Source organism: Schistocerca cancellata, chromosome 12 (genome assembly GCF_023864275.1).
Source record: "Schistocerca cancellata isolate TAMUIC-IGC-003103 chromosome 12, iqSchCanc2.1, whole genome shotgun sequence".
NCBI classification, from domain to species: domain Eukaryota; kingdom Metazoa; phylum Arthropoda; class Insecta; order Orthoptera; family Acrididae; genus Schistocerca; species Schistocerca cancellata.
This window is the reverse complement of record NC_064637.1, coordinates 46,635,290-46,651,292: the sequence shown is the minus strand read 5'-3', so window position 1 is coordinate 46,651,292 and position 16,003 is coordinate 46,635,290.

Below are 16,003 nucleotides of genomic sequence, written 5' to 3'. Positions count from 1 at the left end.
TTTAAGTGTCTCATTTCCTAATCTAATTCACTCAGCATCACCCGACATAATTCGACTACATTCCATTATCCTCGTTTTGCTCTTGTTGATGTTCATCTTATACCCTCCTTTCAAGACACTGTCCATTCCGTTCAACTGCTCTTCCAAGTCCTTTGCTGTCTCTGACAGAATTACAATGTCATCGGCGAACCTCAAGGTTTTTATTTCTTCTCCATGGATTTTAATACCTACTCCTAATTTTTCTTTTGTTTCCTTTACTGCATGCTCAATATACAGATTGAATAACATCGGGGAGAGGCTACAACCCTGTCTCACTCCCTTCCCAACCACTGCTTCCCTTTCATGACCCTCGACTCTTATAACTGCTATCTGGTTTCTGTACAAATTGTAAATAGCCTTTCACTCCCTGTATTTTACCCCTGACACCTTCAGAATTTGAGAGAGAGTATTCCAGTCAACATTGTCAAAAGCTTTCTCTAAGTCTACAGATAGTTATTACGACTCATTATTACTTCTGCACAGTCCTTATTAATCAAAACAGAGTACGTCAGTCGTATTTTTATTATCTACGAGGCGCATTCAAGTTCTAAGGCCTCCGATCTTTTTTCTCTGGACTGGAAAGAGATAGAAACATGCGCATTGTTTTAAAATGAAGCCGCGTTCATTGTCAATACGTCCCAGAGATGGCAGCACCGTACGGCAGATGGAATTTTACCGACAGCGGCGAGAATGAGAACTGTTTTAAATACTTAAAAAGGTGATGTTTTCCTTACTTGAACAGCGTGCAATCATTCGTTTTCTGAATTTGCGTGGTGTGAAACCCATTGAAATTCATCGACAGTTGAAGGAGACATGTGGTGATGGAGTTACGGATGTGTCGAAAGTGCGTTCGTGGGTGCGACAGTTTAATGAAGGCAGAACATCGTGTGACATCAAACCGAAACAACCTCGGGCTCGCACGAGCCAGTCTGACGACATGATCGAGAAAGTGGAGAGAATTGTTTTGGGGGATCGCCGAATGACTGTTGAACAGATCGCCTCCAGGGTTGGCATTTCTGTGGTTTCTGTGCACACAATCCTGCATGAGGACCTGAAAATGCGAAAAGTGTCATCCAGGTGGGTGCCACGAATGCTGGCGGACGACCACACGGCTGCCCGTGCGGCACGTTGCCGAGCAATGTTGACGCGCAACGACAGCACGAATGGGACTTTCTTTTCGTCGGTTGTGACAATGGATGAGACATGGATGCCATTTTTCAATCCAGAAACAAAGCGCCAGTCAGCTCAGTGGAAGCACACAAATTCACCGCCACCGAAAATATTTCGGGTAACCGCCAGTACTGCAAAAAATGATGGTGCCCATGTTCTGGGACAGGGAGGGCGTAATCCTTACCCATTGCATTCCAAAGGGCACTACGGTAACAGGTGCATCCTACGAAAATGTTTTGAAGAACAAATTCCTTCCTGCACTGCAACAAAAACGTCCAGGAAGGGCTGCGCGTGTACTGTTTCACCGAGACAACGCACCCGCACATCGAGCTAACGTTACACAACAGTTTCTTCGTGATAACAACTTTGAAGTGATTCCTCGTGCTCCCTACTCACATGACCTGGCTCCTAGTGACTTTTGGCTTTTTCCAACAATGAAAGATACTCTCCGTGGCTGCACATTCACCAGCCATGCTGCTATTGCCTCAGCGGTTTTCCAGTGGTTAAAACAGACTCCTAAAGAAGCCTTCGCCGCTGCCGTGGAATCATGGCGTCAGCGTTGTGAAAAATGTGTACGTCTGCAGGGCGATTACGTCGAGAAGTAACGCCAGTTTCATCGATTTCGGGTGAGTAGTTAATTAGAAAAAAAATCGGAGGCCTTAGAACTTGAATGCACCTCGTAAATCGAACTTTCAAGTTTGTTTCTTCGGGTACCCCTGGTCTACCGTTTCCGATATTGTGGCCAAGTATAATGTTTCGGAGAAGTCTGGGGAAGGTTCCGCTAACCCGGCGAGGATACCTTATTCGAGGAGACACGTGTCACGAACTGCGGCAGTCACAGAAAAGGCCCATCAGGCGACGATTTCGAAGGACCTGGGGCAATCGCTGAGGAAACTGGCGTCAGTATTGAACGTCAGAGAGCCAACAATGCGTCGGATAGGAGAGAAGGACCTCATACGGGCCATTTAGTCCAAAAACTGGCTCTCAGGTAACGTTGATATGGTCTGGTCAAAGGAGTTCTGGCCCCCGAAAATCGCCTGCACCATATTCAATATTAAACCATGAAACTAATTCAGACTCGCCCTCAGAAAAATCAAAAAGAGTTCGATTAGTTTCAGCCAAACAAGAAACAAAACAAATGAGCCTCCTCAACTACTATGTTTGGAGCGCAGTCGAAAGAGTTACGAATAAGTTAAGACGAGACACCCGTATGTCGCATCTCAGCGCACGGCTGTCGAAGCAGCATGAAACGTCCCCTTAGAAAAATTATGAATTACTGTGCTGGTAAACTTCTACATTATTTGATGCAAAGACAGCTGAGTAAAACTGAACGTACTCACACAGTTCTCTCTTTACTTATTCTGATCATCACTAAACTGACACACAATATTTTAGCGCAACGCAATCTGACTTTCAATAATCCCCACAAAAGAATGGCCCTGACTAACAATAACCTATACCTTTCATGAATCACTTACCTCACAAAAATATTCGTTACTCGAACTACTGCAATACAGCGAGCGCCAATACTGCCAGATAAATAAAAGATTCTAACTACTGAGGTCACTAACTACTGATAGGCATAGTCAGCAAATAAAAGATTTTGATACAGAACAAACAATATATTTACCCTAATAATGTTCAAAAGTCATCATATATATATATATATATATATATATAATCAATTCATGACCTCCATCTTTACAAATTTCCTTCTTTTGGCGGACATTCGTCCAGATCGTCTGCTTATAGTAACCTCTCAAAACTCTGGCTTCTCTCTCCCCACATGCACCACTGCCGGCAGATCACCTCCAACTATAGTTGTGGCGATTCGTGAATGAGTCGTTCATTTGAACGACTCTGAATAAAGAATCGTAAGAATCGAATCGTGATACGGACGAATCGTCGTTCAAAAGAATCGTAAGAACGATTGCGTGTTTCCGAGTCGTGACGATTCCAAGCTCCAACGGTTCATCGATTCTTAGTACGCTATGCTTCGAAAGCAACTTCCGAATCATGCCGAGTCGTGGCGAATGATTACGACCGCCAGATGGCAGTCAAGTGGAGGATGCGTGTGAACAAAGGAAGCAATTTTGCACTACCTTTCGCACAAATCGACTCCTCTTTCCTGGCATACTGAAACAAAACAATAGATGCAATCAAATCAAACGCGAGCTTTTGTCAATTAAGGCATTACACGTATAAATCGAAAATGACACTTGTAACGTCATTTGCATGTTTACTCATATATAAACTATTTCTGACATAGTTCGATTCTAACCCCATTGACGATTTCAGACATGTCCTGCCATCTGTGAGTAAGATGTAGAACTTTTCGCATTCCATAAGAATCGTGCCATCGCAGACTAGAATGAATCGTGAAAGAATCGTGAACGAATCGTAGGAATCGATTCACGATGTGAGATTGAATCTTAGGAATCGAATCGGGAAAAAGAATTGTGTTGCCCAACTCTAGGTCCAACTGCACAACGCTACGTGCTGTTCACATCTAACTGCCCAACACTACACAAGCGAATATTTCAACAATGAGTCCAACCAGCCGCAGACTGCACACAGCACAGTCAGTGATTTTCATACAGAGCGCTACGTGGCGTTAATAACATGAAACTCTAAACAGCCTACTTAACAAGCATCGCGCATACGGAAAGGGCTGTTTTAAGGACTGCGTGCTATCGCAGACTGGAAGCGGTCATTGCGGCTCAAGGATGCTACATCGAGTAATGTTACTCTCGAAAGATATCACCACTTATACAGGGTGTTTCAAAAATGACCGGTATATTTGAAACGGCAATAAAAACTAAACGAGCAGCGATAGAAATACACCGTTTGTTGCGATATGCTTGGGACAACAGTACATTTTCAGGCAGACAAACTTTCGAAATTACAGTAGTTACAATTTTCAACAACAGATGGCGCTGCGGTCTGGGAAACTCTATAGTACGATATTTTCCACATATCCACCATGCGTAGCAATAATATGGCGTAGTCTCTGAATGAAATTACCCGAAACCTTTGACAACGTGTCTGGCGGAATGGCTTCACATGCAGATGAGATGTACTGCTTCAGCTGTTCAATTGTTTCTGGATTCTGGCGGTACACCTGGTCTTTCGAGTGTCCCCACAGAAAGAAGTCACAGGGGTTCATGTCTGGCGAATAGGGAGGCCAATCCACGCCGCCTCCTGTATGTTTCGGATAGCCCAAAGCAATCACACGATCATCGAAATATTCATTCAGGAAATTAAAGACGTCGGCCGTGCGATGTGGCCGGGCACCATCTTGCATAAACCACGAGGTGTTCGCAGTGTCGTCTAAGGCAGTTTGTACCGCCACAAATTCACGAAGAGTGTCCAGATAGCGTGATGCAGTAATCGTTTCGGATCTGAAAAATGGGCCAATGATTCCTTTGGAAGAAATGGCGGCCCAGACCAGTACTTTTGAGGATGCAGGGACGATGGGACTGCAACATGGGGCTTTTCGGTTCCCCATATGCGCCAGTTCTGTTTATTGACGAAGCCGTCCAGGTAAAAATAAGCTTCGTCAGTAAACCAAATGCTGCCCACATGCATATCGCCGTCATCAATCCTGTGCACTACATCGTTAGCGAATGTCTCTCGTGCAGCAATGGTAGCAGCGCTGAGGGGTTGCCGCGTTTGAATTGTGTACGGATAGAGGTGTAAACTCTGGTGCACGAGACGATACGTGGATGTTGGCGTCATTTGGACCGCAGCTGCAATACGGCGAACGGAAACCCGAGGCCGCTGTCGGATCACCTGCTGCACTAGCTGCGCGTTGCCCTCTGCGGTTGCCGTACGCGGTCGCCCTACCTTTCCAGCACGTTCATCCGTCACGTTCCCAGTCCGTTGAAATTTTTCAAACAGATCCTTTATTGTATCGCTTTTCGGTCCTTTGGTTACATTAAACCTCCGTTGAAAACTTCGTCTTGTTGCAACAACACTGTGTTCTAGGCGGTGGAATTCCAACACCAGAAAAATCCTCTGTTCTAAGGAATAAACCATGTTGTCCACAGCACACTTGCACGCTGTGAACAGCACACGCTTACAGCAGAAAGACGACGTACAGAATGGCGCACCCACAGACTGCGTTGTCTTCTATATCTTTCACATCACTTGCAGCGCCATCTGTTGTTGAAAATTGTAACCACTGTAATTTAGAAAGTTTGTCCGCCTGAAAATGTACTGTTGTCCCAAGCATATTGCAACAAACGGTGTATTTCTATCGCTGCCCGTGTAGTTTTTATTGCCGTTTCAAATATACCGGTCATTTTTGAAATACCCTGTATGTAAAAAGATTTTCATTTGTATTTCGTTTTAATAAATTTGCTTTTCAAAAAACGTTTCTTTTGTCCGTATTTCCTCTCCTTACCCGTTATGTATCAGTCTGTATATTACTAACCGGCTAACCCGGTTCCAGTTGCAGCATCCCTATCTAACGTTTCCTAGGAGCAACAAAAATTTGACTTTCAATATTTGATATCACTCCGTGCGCGGCAGTTCCAATATGCCGCGCACGAAAATGCCATTTTTCAGGGGTTTATATCTCGGGTTCTCTTCATCACGGAGATAAAGGGGTCAAGTGTTTTGGATAGCCCGCGCCCTAGCGATGATTTGTATACGTATCAGGAGAACGGACGTACTCTATCGTACAGAACAGGGTCAAAATTTACACATGACACACTTACTCAGTGCCAGGCGAAGTGAGGAAATCGGTTGGTTCTTTTGCATTAGTTGTGGTGTAATAAGGTCAAGCTTAGGTGCCTCATAAAAGCACCATCCGTTCATGGGTCCTCAGAAAACCCCGAAGAACCATGATTTTTTGATGCGAAAAGTACCTATTATGGGGATGGACACTTCCATAATTCCTATCCACGACAGATCGTCGAACTTTTTGCCATATGTTCATAAGATGATATTCTGTAGGAACTTCGAAACTTTTTTTAGATAGCATTATTCGTTTCCGAGATCCAGAGGTTCAAAGTTACCGTACTGATGCAGAAAAGCGCAAAACCGGATCTTAGCCGTTATTTCACGGTGGGTCGCAATTACCTAAACAACTAACCATAGAAAAAGTCTCAAATTTTAACTGTACATTCTTTAGACATTCATCTAGGAACGCCATTTTCCCGTTCTTGAAAATCAGTATGCGTTAACAAGATACACTTGAAAACTATAATTTTTGCTTACCTAAAGTACCAACTGTGGGAATTGGCACTTTAGTAATTTCTGTTCATGACAATTCGTCGAAATTTATTACCGTATCTTTCAAGATGATGTTCTCGGGAATCCCTGAAACTTTTATTCCAAATAATTTATCGTTTACCGAGATCCAGAAGTTCAAAGTTACCGTACTTATGCACGGACAATATCGACGTAATATCTGATCTGAAGCGTAAATGTACTTTTAACTGGCGTAGTGAACATATGCCAAGGGTTCTAGGGTCATCGTAAGCTTTCTGATGTGACCAAAGTATGTTTTAGGTTAACATTTTTTCATGAACAAAACTTTATAACGCGTTCTCTCTGTATAATGGGAATTTCACGCTCTCCCAGACATGCTCGAAGTAGTACCACTGTGACAAAAAAATGCTAAGAAGGGTCTTAACAGGCCTTTAAAAAAACTTAAAGTTATTGCCAAAAAATATGTAACACTGGAAAGACTGCAAATTCAGTAAAATATTTCTAATAAGATTTTTATTCTTTCAACATACAAATCGTAAGCCAGGCATTTTCGATGACCTGCGATCGTTGAGGAAAACATCCAGAAAAAATGTAAAGCAAACGTTTTGTGTTAACCCAATGTTATGCGTATTTATTTGTCGTTTATATGTGTGAAAGTATACTGAAATGCCAAAGAAACTGGTATAGGCATGCGTTTTCAAATACAGATATACGTTCCGGCCGCTGTGGCCGAGCGGTTCTAGGCTCTTCAGTCTGGAACCGCGCGATCGCTACGGTCGCAGGATCGAATCCTGCCTCGGGCATGGATGTGTGTGATGTCCTTAGGTTAGGTAGGTTTAAGTAGCTCTAAGTTTTAGGGGACTGATGACCTCATATGTTAAGTCCCATAGTCCTCAGAGCCATTTGAGCCAAGCGGAGCAAGTTATTTCGCATAATCTTTACAGAATCTTATAGGTATCTCATCTGGTCCTGACGCCTTCCCATTACTAAGCGATTGTAGCTGCTTTTCAATTCCGCGATCGGTTATCTCAATATCTGCCACTAGCAGACGTTGGAAATCGTACGAGGAGGTCAATCCCAATACGCTGGAAAGGCGTTTCGGCTGGTGGAGTTGGTATGAGTCGTCCAGGTGGTTTCTGAGGAACTGCCTTTCTCCTTTGACACTCTCGACAGTGTGACACACAGTGACGGACACTCCTAAATAAACCTGGCCACAAAAATCTCTTGCGGATTCTATCGTAGGTCTTAATACACCCTAAATGTCCAGCCTCAGGTGTGTCATGGAATTTCTGTAGAACATCTAAGCGCATGTGTTTAGGAGTCACTGGTAGCCACCTCTTTCCAAACGGATCAAAGTTTTTCTTGCAAAGTAATCCATTAACTACCTTAAATTGTCCTTTCACATCCTCTGGCCGGTTTAAGGCAAGCATAATTTATCTTGGGGTCTTTCTTCTGCTCAACAGAGAGATCCTGGAGTAGAGCGAGACAGTCACTATCTTCATCAAAGTCTTGATGGTCTTGCACAGGGTTTCTTGAGACAGTCGGCATCTTAGTGTTTTTTTTTTCACTTTTGTACACTATAGTAATGTCATACTCTTGAAGACCTAGTGCCCACCTGGCGAGTCGTCCTGATGGCTCCTTAAGATCTGCCAACCAACTAAGTGAATGATAGTCTGTAACAACTGTGAATGGCCTTCTATAGAGATACGTCGAAATTTGCACATGGCCTAGATCACAGCAAGACATTCTCTTTCTGTAGTTGAGTAGTTTCTCTGCTTTTGTAAGTGTCCCAGAAGCATAGGCTATAACCTCCTCTTTTCCATACGAAATTTGCACCATAACAGCACCGATCCCATACCCACTGTGTGTAGTTCTGTAGGTGCTCTATCATCATACAGACCATGTACAGGGTCAGTCGACAGAGCTTTTCGCAGCACATAGAAAGAGTCTTGTTGAGCACCAACCCAGATAGATTTAGCATCAGATTTTATCAACTCTTGGGGTGGCCTGGCTTTGATTGAAAAGTCTTTGATAAAACAACAGTAATAAGAACACAATCCGAGGAAGCTTCTCATATCTCTAATACTTTTAGGAATAGGAAATTCCGTAATAGATCTCACCTTTTCTGGGTCTGGCCGCACGCCTTCGTTTGACACAAGGTGTGCAAGTATTTTGATTTCTTTTGCTCCAAAGAGAGACTTTCTTGGATTAAGTTTCAGTCCGCCTTGTTGGAGACACTTAAGAACGGCCCTCAGTCTTTTTACGTGTTCACTAAATGTCTCTGAGAACACTACAATGTCATCTAAATAACAAAGACACATCGTCCACTTCAGGTGACGTAGAAGATTATCCATCATCCGTTCAAAAGTTGCTGGTGCATTACACACAGGCCCTCAGGGGTGATGAATGCAGTTTTCTCACGGCCTCATATACGTCGATTTGCCAGTATCCCGAGTACATGTCCATGGTTGAGAAAAACTTAGCCCCATCAGACAATCTAGGGTATCCTCAATTCGTGGAAGAGGGTAAACGTCCTTTTTTTGGTATCTTATTAAACTTCATGTAATCAACACAAAAGCGCCAACTGCCATCTTTCTTGCTGAAGACCACGGGCTCTGCGAAGGCTGAATGATGTCATTCTTCATCATTTTCTCCACATCGTCGCGAATTATTCGACGTTCCATTGCTGACACACGGTATGCTCTCTGGCTTATTGGTTGATGGTCTCCAGTGCTAATCCGGTGCTTCACTGTCGATTTGTCTAATTTGCTCTTCACCTGTCGATTGAAGCTTTCAGAGAACTCTTGAAGAATGGCAAGTAGCTTTTCCTGTTGTTCCTTAGTGAGATTTGGTGATAGTCGAGCTAGAAGATTGCCGGCCGGGGTGGCAGAGCGGTTCTAGGCGCTACAGTCTGGAACCGCGCGACCGCTGCGGTCGTAGGTTCGAATCCTGCCTCGGGCATGGATGTGTGTGATGTCCTTAGGTTAGTTAGGTTTAAGTAGTTCTAAGTTCTAGGGGACTGATGACCTCAGAAGTTAAGTCCCATAGTGCTCAGAGCCATTTGAACCATTTGTTAAAAGATTTTGTCTCGTAGCGGTAGCGCTAATTTCGCCCACAGACTCGGCATGAGAGGTTTCTATGAGACTCAGCTGTTCTTCAATTACGGCTCAGCGTTTGCTACGCACGTGCGTCTTGGAAGGATCTGCGGTTCAATGTCTATTCCACTTCCTCCCTTATGACATCTTGAAGCGTGTCAGTTTTTCGCTCGCCGTGTAAACCAAGTGCCTTCTGAACTTCCTCTCTCACTATCTGACGAATAACACTTGTGAAATCAGTTGCTTCCTCCATCACAGACATCGATACGCACTGGACTCGCATTCGGTAGGACGACGGTTCAATCCCGCGTCCGGCCATCCTGATTTAGGTTTTCCGTGATTTCCCTAAATCACTCCAGGCAAATGCCGGGATGGTTCCTCTGAAAAGGCACGGCCGACTTCCTTCCCCATCCTTCCCTAATCCGATGAGACCGATGACCACGCTGTCTGGTCTCCTTCCCCAAACCAACCAACCAACCAACATCGATACGACGTTTGGAAGCCGTTCAAACTTCTTGCGTGTTATTCCTTTTTGATGCATTGTCTCGATATACTGCACCATTTTATGAAGTCGTCTGCTGTGGAAACCTCCTTCAGGAGTAGGGCTTGATACGCGGCCTCAGCAACACCCTTCATGAGATGTGCAACCTTACCTTCCTCCTTCAATCTAGGATCCACTATTTTACACAGCTCCAAGACGTCTTGAACGTAGGATGCTGTAGTTTCTTCTGGACGCTGTGCCCTGCACTTTAATTTATCTTCAGCCTTGCACTTCTGTCGTCGGTTGTCGCCGAAATACTTGCGCAGTTCCGCTTGGAATACTTCCCAGCTTGTGAACTTCTCCTCTATACCATTTCTTGGCAGTGCCCTCCAAGTAGAAAAATACGTTAGCCAGACACGGTGTCATCCCATTTGTTAAATTTGGCTATACGCTCATATACCTTCAGCCACTTGTTTGGATCTTGGTCATCGTCACCAGGGAACCCGGAAGGATCTCTCGTGTGGTGGCACACAGTTGCTGTCATCGCAACATCCTCTTCTCCTTCTGTCTCCGATAGATTGCTATCAGTTGAATGTGGCTCGAACTCGGGTTTCTCTCCACGTAAACGGCGGCTCTGTCGTAGCCTGACGGGAGCCACTGTGTCGTCGATAATGTGCGCTGTCATAAGTTCAAACACCCGGCGTCTCCACCAGAATTGAGTCACGTAGAAGAAGGTGTAATTAGATGAATGATGAACACTAACTTCACTTAACGAAGATTTATTCAGCACTTGCACATACAAGAGCGCGGAGCGAACTGCCTCAGGCCAGAACACATACTGTAACACCCCACCCGTCACTTATCTGGTTTTGGTGTGTGTTCACCCCAGGTAATTGACTAACAGATCAACAGAGAGTGCAAAACTGCCGCAATATCGGATAACGCAAAGAAAGTAATAAGGCCCTGTGACTCCTGATTGAACAGCGGTGGCAGTGTTGACATTAATTGATTCAGAATTGATCCCTTTTAATTAAAAACGGGTGCACATTGATGTTATATTCAGCTATTGAACACGAGATGCAAATGTTGAACATAAAATTAAGAAAGTGACTTGGGATTTCAACTACTTGATTGAAAACAGATGCAGTCGATAGCACAAATTTATTTTAACTCCCGACCTTCAATCATCACATTACAAGACTCTACTATCAGGCAGTGGTAATAAATTGCGTTTGCGTGGAGTAAAGCGCGATAAATCAAAAGCAATTCCTACCGACTGACCCAGGCCTAATGCGAAGTGCGAGAAGAACTCTACAGTACACGGCCCATGAAACCCTCGTGGAAACTTTGCCGACGTGATCCAACAAATTAATCAGTGGCCGGAGCGGGCGCAATATCACCGAATTCAGCGTGGCGGAGCGGCGTCGTTGTGCGGACGTCGGCCGACCTCGTGGTGCTGCAAGGCTGCGCTCGTCTTATTCACTCCTAGCTATCTTGCTCAGCACATAGCTAGACCAAAACTTCCTATCTCCAAGCTCAACCGTTCCATTTGCTAAGTCCTAAAGTGCAGAGATGCTCACACTTTCTCAGGCAAGCTGAGTAAAGAACGCGACGTACGCACTCTACGCAAGCTGGGAACGGAAGACCTCCACAGGGACTTCTCCCAGTCCGCTCTTCGCCTAGGTTTCCCCTCCAGCAAAATCACTTACGCCAATTGCAGCGCCAGTCGCGTTAATTATGCGTCGCTTCCCAGCGCCGACCAATGCCTGCTCTGGGAAGTGAACAAATTCCCACAAAATTTCCCTTCCTCTCAACTTTTGCTATTTAGCTCCTCCCAGGCCACCCATCGAGGTTAGCGTCTGCACAAAACACAAATTTTTCTGGAATTCTGACTCCCAGGAGAGTACTTCAAATTCCTCGGTCCTACGTTCCCATCGGAGGCCGGCGTATTTCATTCTGTTGCTCTTCACCTGATTTACTTCAAACTCTGCGGACCGTGAATTCAGCATGAAGTTGCTATAGTCACGAACACGCATATTTTGGCCTCTGTTGACCGCTCCACCGTAGCTTTGTGCGGCTTTGTCGCATGTTTCACTGAAAATGGGACGACGGACATTTATCAACAGGCGTACTAGTTCTCCGTCTGCTTCCTGGTACACCAGCATGGAGTTGGGGTCAACCACCCCCTCTCACTGTCACTCATCTTAAGGCAGCCGGAGGCCGCGCCCTGTTACCGCTTTCTCAGAGCTCGAGCCGCCCTAAGCTGCCTATTGTCGCTTCTCTTAGCCGCTCCCCGGCCGGCCACGGTCAACTCTGTATACTTCCCTGGGGTAAACTAGCCTCCAGTAAATCGACGCGTTTCCACAAAGTTTTTCATGTCGTGTGAATTACCTTAAAACCATCACCCGACATTAATTATTCCAATACGTCCATACTATACCCTCTACAAGATGCATTGTGCCTTGTCAGTCATTTTTGTTCAGCCCTACTGTTCACTCAACGTGAGTTAGGTGATCTTTAATGACTTCATGTAAGGGGCATAGTTCTTGCCATCTTACAATACAGTATAGATACAGCTAGAGTACATTCCACTACAATGATTCTTAACATTTGTGGCTACTTCTAGAATGTAATCTATAAATTAAAATTGTACAGTCCTGGTGAGTTTTGAACTCACAGCCCTCCATACAAGAGTTTAGTATCATAACCACTACACGACAGTGCCACTTAGCTTCTTCTGCGACAATATGACGTGAAGTCACGAGGACTGTACACCGTCTTCGATCAGTCAGATTTCGCGGAAGTAAGTGTTTGTGTGCCACCCGTAACGTTGACAAAACCGCGTGACAAGTGGTGACATGATTTTCCACTTTTGTGGCGAGCAATCAACTTTGATTGTCAGAAGTTAGGGCGAAAGACCTTTTAATGGGAACTTACCGTAGAGGTCGCCTGTGAACTGCTCATTGTGCTGTTTGTGATAGAGACATCTAGTTATTATTATTAGTACCATCAGGAATATTACTATGTTATGTGTGTGAAAGTTTATCAAATACGTCAATTAGAACTCAAAATCTTCATTTATAATCATAATTCCTGATTCCACAGAGTAAATAAAGAATATAAATATTTTTTTTTCAGTGGGCAAGACAAGAATGTGGACTTGCAGACTGGAAACTATGGTCAGTACGTTTTCCATCGCTTTCTGGCTGACCACATAAATAGTTTTCAAGCTCTTGTGAAAGACGGTGAACAATATTTCCTACTACTTATGAGTCATTCTGAACTAACCCGCCGCCCCACAACAGGTTTTGATGAGTGAATTAGCATGTATCAAAATATCTCGCATAAATGGCCGTATCTTTTGACTATATTGACTTAGAAGCTTTTACACTGCCAAGGGGCCATAGAGCTCAGTATGTGACATACATTTCAACTTGACACGTCTACCGATATCTGAGAAAAAGGAGTCGTAACACACGGACTCACAGATAGATAAGAAATGTCAAAAAAGTTTTTGTTGCTATAATTACTAATTTTTCTTTTGGCTGTACTGTGAAACTTTCCTCTTCGCCTAATTTCATGACTGTACATCAACGGGAAGTACCCTATAGGTTTTCTTCAATGAACAAAAACACAACAAGTAGAACAACATCCATGGAGCCTGTAAGTAGAATTATAAATTATTACTACGCCAAAGAAAAGCTAACCACCAGAGCAGTTTATAGCCTATATACATTAAGTCTCTGTATGACCGTCTTTTTTTAAGATGGTTGCGGGACTCGACTGTTCGATAGAGGATATCAAATGAAACACCTTTCAGATGTCATATTACCCTAGTTTAAATTAAAAGGAAGGTCAGCGTTGCCCGTAATATTGATGGTTTATTGATAGCAAAATCGATTCTCAATCACATAATAGTGATCATCTTCAGTGCTGGAAGTTAAAACTTTCACATAGCGATCAGTGAATAAAAACAAAAAACAGCAATAACACCTGAGTATAAACCGTTGGAAAGAACATACCTGTGGTCTACAAATTAAACTCATGGACACTGGTATCACGTTATCAGTAACCAAAACTGAGAAGCGATCACAATAACTGAAGCCGCTGTTTACTTTCACCTATACAGCAGACCTCGGTGTGACAGGGTTTTGGAACGCCCTCTATGTGGCGTGTGTGACGTGAAGACTTAACAATTCTTTATTTGCCAAGAGATTACCACAAAATACCAAAGTGCACTTGCAAATCATTAATTATTTATTATTTCAATTTTAAAATTGTACATTAAAAAACGCATAGTAAAAAAGACATCTTGCCAACATACGCTGGCGTGTTGTTTTCAAACAACTTAAAAAAACATGCAAGAATAAAAATCAACAGGTGAAGTTATATGGTGTCATATTACAGGACTAGAAAAGAAGAAAAATATACAAATAGCATGACATCTTGCCAACATACGCTGGCGTGTTATTTTCAAACAACTTAAAAAAACATGCAAGAATAAAAATCAACAGGTGAAGTTATATGGTGTCATATTACAGGACTAGAAAAGATGAAAAATATACAAATAACATGACATCAAATATAACAGAATTTATTATACCACAGTAACCGCCATCTGGCGTAGGGAGTCAGAGATATAAAGTTCTTAATTTATGTAAAATATTACATTGAAACCAAGAAGTCAAATACATAAAGAGTGGTAATTATACAATGTATGTCACAATATAGCAGGTCAAAATACCATGAAACTCATTATGTGTTATAGAAATTTTTTTAAGGGTGCAGACTAACAATTTTTTTTATCGTATTTAACGACGTGATGAAACACACATCTCATTCATCCCGTTGGGACATGTTAACACTTTATATAAATTAAAAAATCATCGTAATTATGAAAGCAGAATGTTTTAAAAGCACATTGTGGATGCAGAGATCATTCAGCGCATTCGTGAGGGAAAACTACTGTTACAAATTATTTATTTACGCTGTATTTCATCGTTTGGAGGTAGTTATTTTCTCATAGGACGATTCTAACACTGTTTTCTACCGTAGGGCAACAACACACCAAAAATACTTCGCCACAGTGGAATAACAAAAATCGAAAACGGACGATAATGTAAAGTGTATCTTGAAAATCATGTGAACAGCCGTCTGATGATGAACTTGCCAGTTCGAAACCGGTAACGGCGCTCTTTACCTAAATAAATAGCAGTATTAATAGTGGCTGGTTGCTCTTTTCTAATTGGTAAGAATTAACCTACATTAAAATTCATGTCTATTGTAAGGCACAGTGATTGTCAGAGTGTTATTTGTGAAAATAATATATTAGGTCAGAAACTTAATACCAGCAAAAGATCTCAATAAAGTGCTATCTTGTGAACGTTCAAACAATTTTATCAGAAAGTCAGGTGCGTTAAATTATATATTCATTTGCTGTGTAATTAAATTAACAGTTCTGTTACAGTCATTGTTTGCAAGACTGAAGATAACAATTAACAATATTCAGGGCCAATATTTTAATCTGAGTCACTTGTTTTACAGTCAAATAGCATACGTTAATTACATTGAAAACGGATTGCTTTCTCAAATGGTTCAAATGGCTCTGAGCACTATGGGACTCAACTGCTGAGGTCATTAGTCCCCTAGAACTTAGAACTAGTTAAACCTAACTAACCTAAGGACATCACACACATCCATGCCCGAGGCAGGACTCGAACCCGCGACCGCAGCGGTCTCGCGGTTCCAGACTGCAGCGCCAGAACCGCGCGGCCACTTCGGCCGGCGATTGCTTTCTCGCCGCCGAATTGTTTGATGTCTGGATTTCACATGGTGTAATGTGCACTTCACATATTTTCATTCAAAATTAAACTTTCCCATAGTTCTGTTGCCCAGAACCGAGGTTTACGCATTTCGATATCAAAGCAAGTTTTACCAATTTCTTAGATACCAACCAAGCACTTGCAGATACGAGATCAGAAGCTTTTACACGTCAATTTCA